Here is a 12,863-nt window from a genome sequence, read left to right as displayed (position 1 = left end):
GGGACCTTAGAGATCATTGAGTCCAACCCCCGGGATTCGAGCCTCCTGTGTAGCAGAGCAGCACTTCTACCACTTGCACCACAGGAGATTTGAACCCGGGCCTCAGGTGTTGCAATGTGTCATTCCTACCACTGCGCCACCGGGGCCCTCATCTCAGGTGTTTTTTAAAGCATATAGTAACAGTGTATATCATGGTATAGTGACTATGATAGGTAGGATAGTAACAAGGGAAGTTTGAGGAAAAAGTCAATGAAGAAACCTTCCATTCACTGTGCAGAGATATTAGTCCTAAAGCAATTATACTGAGCATTTTTTTCTCCCATGTATTAAAGAAAATGAACTAAACCACCATGCTGTCCAACCAGAACAGCTAGAAGCCTCCTCTAAGGTACCCATCTGGTCAGAGAAACAATGGCTAATACAACCTTTACAAGTCTAAAATAAGCACAGAGGAAGAACGTCATCTTCCCTCACATTTACAAAATGTGACATTCAGAACTGACAACTGGAACAAGAAGGGAAAACAAGACCAAAATGAGAGTCAAAACCAAAAACTTCTTAATGTGAAGGCTCAAGGAATGACACTCATGCAGTTAATCTGGTGTGTGTTAAACTGACAAATCTAACTTCAACATGAAATGCAAAGGTAATTTTGTCAGGGAAGACAAACTGTCTTCCCTTTATTTGTTAAACCTTGATTATCTATATATATAATATATGTATATATGTATGTATGTATGTTTCAGTTGATCTTTCCAGAAAAGCAGGGAATATGGGATGAATGAAGACAAGTCAGACATCACAGAATAAGTCAAGCCAGTATGGATTCTTAGTGTCCTAAGTCCAACCATAATCCAACAAATAGCTTCACTTCTCCTCAAATTCTGAATCAAATAAATAAATAACACATACTGACTTCTACGCAAGAAACAAGATAATTTTCTTATCACTGAGCAACAAAAAGCCTTAATTACAGTAAAACTACTGTACCCCATTTGAGTGAAGATCAGACTAGAAGCCACACAACAAATTAACAAAGTCAATGTACTCAGTACAACAATGGGAACTTTCTGCTCTGAGCCTTAGAAAATTACTTCATAGCAGAACATTCCTGCAGTACATAAGCATTAGAAATACTGTTGACTTCTATAGAAAAAGAAGAGAAGGCTCTTTCCTTAAGTCCCATCACTCTAGACTCCTCAGTAAAAAATACCTTGGTTCAAATACAAAAGTGGGATTTACACCTCAAATATTAATATAGTATAAAAAAATCATGGGATGCAGTCCACTAGGGTAGAGCCCAGAAAACAGATATTAACCTAGCATTTAAAATGGAATTTCAGATGTTTTCCATCATTATAGCCCATACACAGAGACACAGAGTCACGAGGTTGTAAAGGACCTACAAGATCATCTAGTCCAACTGTCCTTCATTACCATTGCTACCACAAGCCATTAACCAGATCTTGTAGCTCCTCATCCAGAAGCCTCCAGAACACTGCCAGGGACGGTGACTCCACCACCTCCCTGGGCAGCCACTCTAGTGCCTGACCACTCTCTGAGAGAAAAAGTTTTTCCTTATGTCTAATCCAAACCTGGTACAACTTGCAACCATTTCCACATGACTGGATAACAAGCCATATAGCAGACCAGGCGCTGTTTTAGCTGAGCCTGGGTACTGTAGTTTTTTTGTTTGTTTTTTAAATAATCACAGAAAATATTCCCTTTTATTTTTACTTGCAACAGAACTGGTTAACTAAACTTAGTCCTGTAAACAGCTAACTTAACAGGCTGTATCTATCTGCCTTAATATTTTAGCTGACTTGAGAATTGTACAGGAAGTAATAAAAGAATGATGGTATAATAGATAGCCAAAAGGTTATTTATAAGAGAAACTCACCAATGCTGATGCCTTCAGTCTGGTTGGAAAATGCTGAAGCTGGTCACCTGGTCTCCACAAAGGAGCGATGTCCAAAAGAGATGCTGCCTTAGTGGTGGTCAGCCCTTAAATGAGCTCTATAAGAGGTGGAGTCAAGCTCCACCCCTTCCGGGAGCACAGCTGAATTACCTTCACCTGTGCACCCACAGCTGACCCAACACTTGCCTCAGCTGGTTAATCAGAGGTTCAGGCTGTGATTACCAGTTTCCCATACAGGAATACACTTTCAAACCAAGTCTCATAGTCATCTGCACAATCTGAATTTTGATTCACATTTTACAGCTGAGTTATTGCCCATAATTAGGGTCAATTTCAGACCATCTTAATCCAGAAGGTATATTTCAATGTCTTATCTAACACAGTCTAATTTAAATGAGCATTCAGGCCAGAGTGTAGCTAGTATGACGTAGCTTCCTGAAACTGGGAGAGAACAGACTTCAAGTTGACAGCATCAAGTGGTCTGCTCTTCAGTAGTGCAACTCACTAAGAGCAGCACTTACTAATGTACTTACACTGATATGCATTTCTGTAAAGGAAGTACAACAGAATTCAACATTTAAGCAATCTGTAGTGAGTTATACTTGTGCTTCATGCAGGCAAAAGCTCTGGTCACTCTTGTGATCTCTCATTCATTCTCTAAAAATACTATACAGAGCCAAACAACTGAATTTCATGAAAAAGAGAGCACACACCCTGAAGAATACAGGATTCTGGGCATAAAGTTTGTTTTGTGTTGTGAGTAAGCATGTCTAAAGAAAAAGTTTACCACACTTGAAAACCATAAAAATTGTGACAATTGAGAGAGAAATTATAGAACATCAAAATACTGTATCAGACTGTGAGCTTTAACTGTGAAACTTAGAGTGCCCTTTCCAAATTTCATCTTGACTCAAGGAGCGGGAGGGAAAAATAAAAGCTTTTTTTTTTTTTTATTATGCTATGGTCATTATGGTCATTGAACAGGATTTGCCAGTAGGTGCCCTGTCAGAGGATGCATAAAAACAAATGTATTACTCAATCACCATTTTCCAAATTTCTCATTACCTAGTTTGAAATTTATAGCAGCTCAGCTTTCTTTTCAAATATATCTTCAAGTTGGCTTTTCACTTCAAAAACAGCACAATAGAACAGCAGATCTTTCTGAAAAGTCATTTCACCGGATTATTTTCATTATACATCATGTTGGATTGCTTAAACGTCTAGTCTGATATCAATCTCACCTGAGCCCTGCATGGTACTGATTTGCTCTCTGACATTACCTATATCCCTGAGGCTTCTAGCAACAAAAAAAACTCATGCTGCCTTGTATATGGGAGAAAGTGACAGCCTAAGGATTAACCTGCTTGTTGATATTCATGTTCTAGCACATCCTCTGACAAACAGAATACTCCAGGGGTCAGGCTTCATCCTAATCAGAAAAGAGAGAATACAGATTGTTTTGATCAGAACTACATGTGTCTGGAAGGCTAATCCAAAATTAATTAGATCTGGGCTGCATAATATTCATTTGGATTTGTAAACATGGTGACAGGGGTATGAGGATTATGCTGATAGAGAGCAGATAAGGTAACTAATTTGTAGGTTGATGATGCTTTAATAATGTCACAAATGTACTCCTTTGTCTTAATAATTGCAAAAAATAAGGGATTTTTTCCCCCTGTAAATTAGCATGTAGACAGCGATTCAGTCAAAAAATGAAGACATTTCAGCAGTCATAACATATGGCAATTCTTTTAGCAACAATACTCAAATATTTCCACACCGACACAGTAGTCAGCTAAGAGTAGAGCAGCCTTTTTAAAGACAGACACCTTGGGTAAAAGGAAATGGATATTGAACTATTTTGAAAATTTTAGTTACTGCATTTTAAAAACCATGATGCTGACATTCATGTGCTGAAAGCTGACACAGTACTACTGATTTCAGCCGTTATACAATAGTTTAATTCTTAAGTGACTTCCCCCCACCCCATAATCAATCTTCATGTACCAGTAAAGAAAAAAAAAAAAAAACAAACACAGCACAATGCTAAATGGTTTAAAAAATAAAAAATGCACTATGTTACAAGAACATCAAGGCTGCTGATAATACTGTCCAGAGAAGCAGACACTGTCTGCCTAATTTCATATAGGAAGGGATGGTGGGGAAAGAGGTTCTCTACAGGACTCACCTGAGGAGATGAGATATACTGCAGACAAGTTCACCGTCTGCCTAACAAAAAGTGTTGATCAGTTTGGAAGGAAGGGATGGGAATGAGAATGCATGAAAATGGAAACTGGGAGCACTTACAAATTCATTAACTAAAGTGTCTTTCTACAAACCAAGGTCATCCTTATTCAGCTCCTAGATTACACATCCTCCCCCACTGCTATCAACATGAGCTGAGCAAGATAACAATCTTCCCTCATGTTATGAGAATGTCACAAACAGACCATTTCTCATTTTCCTTTTACAAATAGATTAGCAGTGTGCCAATTCATGACCCTATTTCAATCTGTGCTGCAGGTGAAGACTTATCTTATTAAAACTATACTGAAATTTTGTTATGTTTATACAGATATATTAAAGTTCAGTTGTTCTGCGCATGGATTTTTCAGATAAAACTACAAGTTTTAATATTTTAGAGAGAGATGACTGGAAACCACTTCAGGGAACAGCATGTTTGACAAAATGTCAGATAATGGCCTTGAAAGCTAAGAGAGAAGATGATAAAGATAAAAATGCTTGCTTAATGAATGAACCCTCTGGGAGGGAATTTTTGCTGTATCTGTTATAATCCTAGTGGTGTTACAGTTTCCCAGCTCGTGACCGTTTTCATCAGTACAAGTGCAACAAACCACTATTATAGAAGAAATGCAAGTGCTGATGTTTCACATTAGGGAAATTGTATCAGAATAATAAGGAAGTGATAATATTAAGATAGGAGGTGCTCCCTCCTCGCTTCCTGACATAGAGTAGAACAGTAATTCGGAAACCATTTTTGGTATGTGTCCACGGTTCCCCCACAGAATTTGCTCTTGGGAAAACACATTCCTCAGTGTAGCTATTGTCAAGAGGCCATATTCTTCCTTGCCTGCTTACTGGAGCTTGCTTCAGCACTATCTTTGTAACCAAGCAGTTTGCAGCTGACCTCTGAAATACATGCTTTGGTTCATGGCAGTCTCCAGGCAGAAACTGCATAAGGTATGCTTAAAGCAGAATGCTCTCAGAAATAAATAGAAAAAATCTAGAACAAATATTTGCTATTTTAACATAAGCAAAGTCGAGAAAGTATGCTGCTGTGATATTTAATACTGCTCAACATAATCCAAAGGGGATTGTGCAGCATCTGAACAGACTGCTAACAATAAAAGGGATATTTGCAAAGGAGAAGGAAAAAAATGGAGATGGAAGAGACCTTACTGCGTTGTATAACATACAAGATAAAAAACAAACAAACAAAAAACCCAAAGAACTTGAAAAGCGTTATTTTAAAATTGTTCTTTCTGACAGAATTTGACTATATTTTTACCCATTAATTTTACCCTCTGAAAGATAGTGGATATCAATGCTTAATTTACTTGCAGCTTGCCATCTATTTACATACAATCTTTTCTGCCAAAGATGCTTAGAATCACAGAATCATTAATGCTGGAAAAGACCTACAGGATCATCTAGCCCAATTGTTCACCTACCACCAATATTTCCTCTCTAAATTATGTCCTCAGTGGCACATCTTAACATTTATTGAACACCTCCAGGAATGGTGACTCAACAGTCTCCCTGAGTAGCTGTTCCAGCAGACTAAGAAGACTTCAGATCAAGAGTTTCTTCCTCAACCACCAAGCAGGTCACTCAAACATAGAAAGAGATCAGGTTGGTCAAGCAGGACCTGTTTTTCATGAACCCACACTGGCTGGGTCTGATCCCCTGCTTGTCCCACACATACCACGTGATCTCATTCAGGATGGTGTGTTCCATGAGCTTTCCTGGCACCTAGGTCAGGCTGACAGTCCTGTAGTTCTCCAGATCTCCGTGCAGTCCTTCTTGAAGATGGGAGTCACACTGGCAAGTCTTCAATTCTCTGAGAGGTCTCTGGTCAACCAGGAACAACGATAGATGGAGCAAAGAAGCATGAAAGTCATCTCTGCCATCTCCCTCTGCACCCTTCAGTGGATCCCATCTGGACCCATAGACTTGTGACAATCTCTAGCTGTCTCCTCCTAAGTGATGGGTGGTTTATTCTGCTACCCATCACAGACTTCCAGGTAAGGGGGTAGAGTACCCTAAGAATAACTGGTCTGACTTTTAGAGACAGATGTTAATAAGGCGTTGAAATCCTCAGACTTTTCCTTACCCTCAGCAGTCACATTCCCTGCTGCACCCTGTATGGGATTAAGTATGGAGACTGTATTTTGCTCTCCTCTTACTGTTAATATATTTGTAAAAGAAAGGTTTTTAATTCTCTCTTACTACACTACAGTGGCCAGGTTGAATCCAAGCTCAGCTTTTGTCTTCCTAACTTTCTTCCTGAGTTGCCCATCCTTTCTTCCACAGAAGGTAGACTCTATCTCCTGGAGCCTCAGAAAAAGTTCCCTGCTCATCCATGCCAGTCTTCTTCCTTGCTGGCTCATCATACAGCACAGGGGGACAGCCTGCTCCTTTGCCTCTAAGACTTCCTTTTTGAATAGCATCCAGCCTGCCTGAATACCTTTACTCTTCATGACTGAATCCGAAGGGACCCTTTCTACCAGAGTCCTGAATAGTTGAAGGTCCTCTCTCTGGAAGTTCAAGGTATTCTTACCTCTTTGTGAAACTGCAAACAGAACAGTGAAAAGCAGCTCTGACAATGACATCAGCTGCTAAGTGCGGAAGCCTTGATTTGTGCTAGCATTATTCTATATAGCTATGCCAGAGTAAAATTAATCCCAGCAGACATCTCCAAACATTCATACAGTTTGGAATAAAAATTAAGGATGCAGACAAGAACCTCAAAGCTCATCAGAAATATCAAAACCTTGGGGAGCAAAATATGCTCAAAGTAATTAAAAATATTTTGCCTCTTTGGCCTAGAAAAACTGCCAATTTAGTGTCAAGCAAGTGAAAAGCAAGAAGAAATATGATGGGGATTCAGTGTCACATTTCTTCACTTAAACACAATAGCCCCAGATGGAGAGACAGAGTTCTGCTCTGAAACTGTGAACTTGTTTTGGGAAATAAAATATTTCTCATCACAAAGACTTTTACACCAGTCTAATGTGAAAGTTATAACCTCCCTGTGGAAATGGAAACTAGTAGAGAAATTGTTCTTTAAAAGAGCAAGCCTTGATCACAGGTAGAACAGCTTAGGAAGATAAAACAGGCAACAGCATTCCATTGATATTTGGTGTAGCGGGAGATGGATCCTATGAAGGCCTTTATTTTGCCTCTGGAGCAATAATATTTAAAAACAAAATCCCAGATTCCAATACCGCAACTTTGGAGTCCACTTTGGATACTGGCAAGTACTTGCTAAAAGGAAAAAAGATGTTGGTGCAAACTACTGGTCTCCTTTGAGAAAACTGCCACTGCAGAAGTGGCTGCTGACTTCCCCAGAAAGTGGGCCACCAAAATCCAGCCAAAGCATCACCAGTAAAGGCCAGGAAGTGCTCAGGCTCAAACTAAGTACTTGTTTTTACACTTCTTCCCTTCAAAAATAACAGGTGCTTTAGTGTTGACAGCATTTACAGGTTTGCAAAAGTTATGCGTATGCACTCTAGAGCATTTGCCCAGAGCACCCACAAAGTTGCTACTTTCCAGTCTGCTTACACTTCCCAAGCAAACTCTTTCTTCTAAACTTGCACTTAAAAACAGCAACAACCTTAAATCTGATTCAGAGTAGCCCCATGGACAGTTGTGCCTATACTCTCTAAAATAAGGCAAGAACAGGAGCAGATGGGGCTGAACTAATTTTATCCTCAAATCATGGCATTACTCTAATGGAGGAACATCCACATTTTCCTTCAGACTTTCTCAGCTGCACTGTTTTTTTCTCTGTGACCATACCTCTCAGCAAGAATGCAAACTGAGCCAACTACCTAGTTGTTACAGCATTATGAGCTAGCTCTAGCATGAGGAGTTTGGGAAAAAACACTATATGAAGTTATTGCAGTTACATGGGCAAGCAGCTGAAAAAACCCTCAATTTTTAGATTCATCAAAAACTTCTATTTCCATAACATCACTGCTCTAAACACATGGCACATACTCTCATCAATTGGAACACAGATGTACTTTGGAGAACCACTCCTAGCCACCACTATCACCAATGGGCAAACACCAGCTGTAACCTTCACACATATAAGTAATATCAACAATCATTTGTTTCCAGTGTCACGGTGTATATCAGTTTAAATAGAAGAAAATGAACAAAAAGAGCACAAGCAGATCTGACTGAGAAAAGTTCACAGTTTTACTTGGAAAGTCACAGATATAATAAGGGACATCTAGGATAGAGTATTGGTTTATGGCAAAGCACAAGGATTAGAAAGAGAAAAGTGTAAGGATTAGAAAGAAGTCATCAAGTAACAGAAATGATCCTGTTGAAAACCATGGAAATCCAGCATACTCACAGCAAATCCAGAATTTAAACGAGATAAAGAAAATCTAGCCCATAGGGAAGCCAGGTCAGTAGTCAAAGGTGAAGATTTAACATAGGAAATCACATTACAAACATAAAATTGCATTAAACATGCAGTAACAGTAAGGAGGATATAGACTTTAGCATGGTTTTCTTTTAGAAGCATAGCTTTTTGTTGGGAACACATGAGATCGAACATTCCAACCTTGTTAACAAACAACTAGGTCTATCCAAATAGTATACTTTACTCCTACAGATCTTCTTCTAACGCAGGAACATTATATCAATTAAAAATAGTAATCAAGTACTTCATATAAGAAAATTAGCCCAAAGAATGTTATCCAGCAAAACAGTTTATCCTCAGATTTTGACTTTTTTACCCATTATATCACTTATTTTTTTTCTGTATATGTAGGGAAATGGAATTATATGAAAATGAATTCATTAGCGTTTGAGAAGTATTGAGACCTAGGTCAACAAATCCCACTGAAAATACAGCAGATAGAGAAAAATCACCTCCTGAGATGAAAAGCATGAACAACAAAGGAAACCAAACAAACAAGCACAAAACAAACGCTGAAGTACCAGAGATAGTGAAATACAATAACTCTTCTGACTGAGTGCTATGAACAGCAAAGAAAGCATTCCATATGAAAGCATGCAAGAGAACACCCTCATTATATATGCATTATGCACAACAGAACGTAGTAAAGATCTTTACCTTTCTTTTGGGAAAGTGCAAAGTTTTGCATGCTAGAGGCACAGCTCCAGTATAACAGCTGTGAGCATACATTCCTTTTGCACTCTTTAAAAAGAGAAATAAAGACATGACGCAGTAGAATTCTCCAAATTGCCACCTTTTAGAAATACAAAATGCTTTTTTTTCCTATTACAAAAATAGAAAAGCCTGATTATTTTAAGTGGTAGGTTGAAAAAGAGGCTTATTAAAAGATAGCATCAAATTTTAACAAGATAAAACAATTGCATTTTACTCCTGAAATACGTTACAGGTTCCTCTAAAAACCATTTACATACAAAACAAAACAAACAACAACAGAACAACAAGGAAAACCATGCAATCCAATAAGCAAAAACAAATAAAAAGACACCAATCACTCAACTATATCCAAGAAAAAACGAAACTCTTCACAGGGGAGATTGTTCTCATATTGTTTTACACACAAATCCTAATGGCTGTATCTATTTCTCTTGAATACTTTCCTAATCTTTACAAGTAACCCCAAGTAAGAGGCCATGCTTTTTCCCATCATCCTTGTATTATCAAAGTCTATGGTCACATATGTACCATAAAATTTTTTCCTCATCCTCAGTATATTCCTGGTTTCAAAAGTTATATATTGTACACCCTTGCAGTATCTAGATGAACTAGGACATCCAGTTATCTGGTGCTACCAAAAATCCTAGAAGGGGAAACAAGAATTTCCAAATTTCAAATAATTTTGTGTTCAGCTAGGCTGAACACAGCAGGACAAACTACAGTGAGAGAGGAAAACTCTGAAAGATCACTTACAGCCCTTGTAGAAACAAGAATCCCATCAATGGAAGAGAATCTGAGACCTCTGAGAGACTGCTGCTTGCATAACACAGAGCTCAGGAGCACCTGGTAAATCTGTCCATGTTAAAAAGATTATCCTCCGAGCATTTTGGGCAGCATCCTCAGAATCAGTGTGCTCAGGAGTCCAGGAAACAGCTACTGAGTTCTCCAAAGGGCACAGAAGTGAATTGGGCACTCAGACAAGATACAAAAAAAAACCACCTGAGTTCAGCTGCTCTCCCGCTGCAAGGTTATGGGTAGTTTATTCTCAGGTAGTGTCCTGGATGGGTACTCCCAGTCACCTATTACGTCATCAATGAGCAGCTTCTCCTCTTTTGATTAGAAATACCCCTGAAAAATCATTCTTGAGGAAGGATCTCATATTTTTATGAGAAACTTAAATTATTTTCTCAGAGATTCCTCTTGAACTGAGCAACTTGTAAGTGATAAAAAAGATCTAGATACATTTCTAGGACTTAGTATGAACAGCCTAGAACTACTGGATGGGGACACCCAAAGTATGGGGGGGGGAGTTAGTGGGGGAGGTGCAGGGGCAGTGAACACAGCTTGACTTGAAGGACACTATGAGAAATTTGTCCTGAAATCATTGTCAGTCACACTGCAGTAGTAAATGAAACGTCTCCAGCTGTAATGGTTACTATGAAATGGCTAATTGGCTCTCAGTACAGCTGACTCCAGTTTTCTGATTTCAGCTGAGATGAATACTTTATTAATGGATAGGGCTGTTTCCTCTAGCCTAAGAAACAGCTGCTAAAGAACCAGCTGCTCTGCTGTTTGTAATTAATCAATTTTAAATTTCATAGACAACATGATACCAATAACTCAGAGTATTAATGCTTATTGCTATTTTTTTCTTAATATACTAGCGTAACGCTTCCACTGCCACATAAACCAACTTATTTCACTTCTGATGGTTAGCTTTCACTTCTACTGCAAATATAAGACACTGTAAAGAAATCTCAGTTTGATTCATTTCTATCTTTACCATTATAAATACTCTTGATAGCTACTTCCAGTCCATATTGGCAGATGAAAAGGCATTCTGCATCAGTGAAAAGTCAAGTCTGTCACCACCCTGGCCTATCCCCAGGTCTCAGCAGGTATAAATCATGCTGCTTAGACATCAGTCTCCTCTTTCACCAGTAATGATATGGGAGTCATTTACTTTCTGGGAGGGAGTTTGCCATGTGGTACCTCTGTGACAGAACATCTTGGAAGAAAGGTTTTGCACATAGGCTCATATCCAAGCAAAACACTACAGCTGAGTTTCACAGCGAGTTTCATGAAGGGTGGGTTCTGTGTGTGCCTCCTTCTACATGTAAAAATGATGCCTGAAATTGGGCTTTTAAGTAGAAACTTGTCCTGCCTTTATATCCATCAAACATGACAGTGTCAAGATCTTTGCTCAGTGAGGCCACTCTGGCACACCAATAGGTAGGGGAGACACATATCAAGCTTGAAGGTGGCAGATCTATGTAGGTCACTCCAAAAATAATGCCTCCTATATTTCTATTGATAGAATTCTATTTGTATTTGATAGAGCAACTTCTTAGCTACTAAGCAGCCTTTTTCAACATAATCACCACCATTAGCGGTGTATTTTCACAAGTAATGAGCCTGCAAGCTTCACTTGTAAAAATCTGCACCAGTGAAAGTGATCCACTGTCACCACTGCAGAAATGCACTGCCTCACTGTGTTCATATCCACTATTTGTTCTCCATAAAAGTTCAGCAATCATCAGTGAATGTCAGTGCCATTTTTAATATGGAGAGGAATTCAACTCCACACCTTTGCTTCATATATGTTCCCATGTCAGATGATGCCTCTCCACTGTCATCTGCACATGGCAACAAAATACATTTTGGAATACTAGTGGAAAGATTTCACCTCTAATATTGTGAGCAAACAAGAAAAAAATTGCAAGCATTACTTTCAAACCAGCCCTTGTAGTTCCAATAGAGACACTTGTTGTTTCTGCCGTATACATTTCTCAAATCATAAGATCACAGGAAGAACAGTACGTTGACTTGGCTTTAAAATGAAATAGGTACAACAGCTTTAGGCTGTTAAGAGTTAAGAGCAGTTAAGAGCATGCAAGTAAGGCTTTTCTAATAAATATTTGATTCACTTATTTTTATTTTATAGTGTCTGTATGCAAACAACTTATGAAATCACAAGATTTTACATAAAATAGACAAGAAGTATTTTTACTCTTCTAGGAAGAAAAACACGACAGAAAACATGCCTAGCAATTTCAATCATTTTATACAGACTGCAATTTGATTTGTTTTCATAACTTCCACTTTGCTACACAGTATCTGAATTACTGGAGTGAAATCAAAACATTTTCCTGTCTTTGTCCAACAATACATCAAGACGGTTTTATTTCCACCTAAAAACAACTGAAATAGTCAAATATTTCTAGCAAGGTATGTTTCAGTGAAACATATTACATATTTCAGATGAAATATTTTTTGTTTATAGATAAACTGTCTTTCATCTCTATTGAACTGTGTGGTCTACACTACACCTCATAATTAAAAATCAAAGGATAGAATGTTTTATTTATTTAAGTACAGCAATTCAATTTATCCAAAAGTGATTATGATTTTTTGAAACATTTTATGAAAAATAGGAGTTTTAGTTTAAATTCAGAATAAGACCCCAAGTACCAATAGTGCATTTCCTGTGAACTGAAAATCTTTGTTTCATCTATTGGTAATAGTCAAAACTGGATCCTCCAGCAATAA

Source organism: Coturnix japonica, chromosome 1 (assembly GCF_054131305.1).
Source record: "Coturnix japonica strain WE chromosome 1, WE-NBRP24, whole genome shotgun sequence".
Classification (NCBI taxonomy): domain Eukaryota; kingdom Metazoa; phylum Chordata; class Aves; order Galliformes; family Phasianidae; genus Coturnix; species Coturnix japonica.
The sequence above is the reverse complement of the archived record's forward strand: the minus strand, read 5'-3'. Positions refer to the sequence as shown.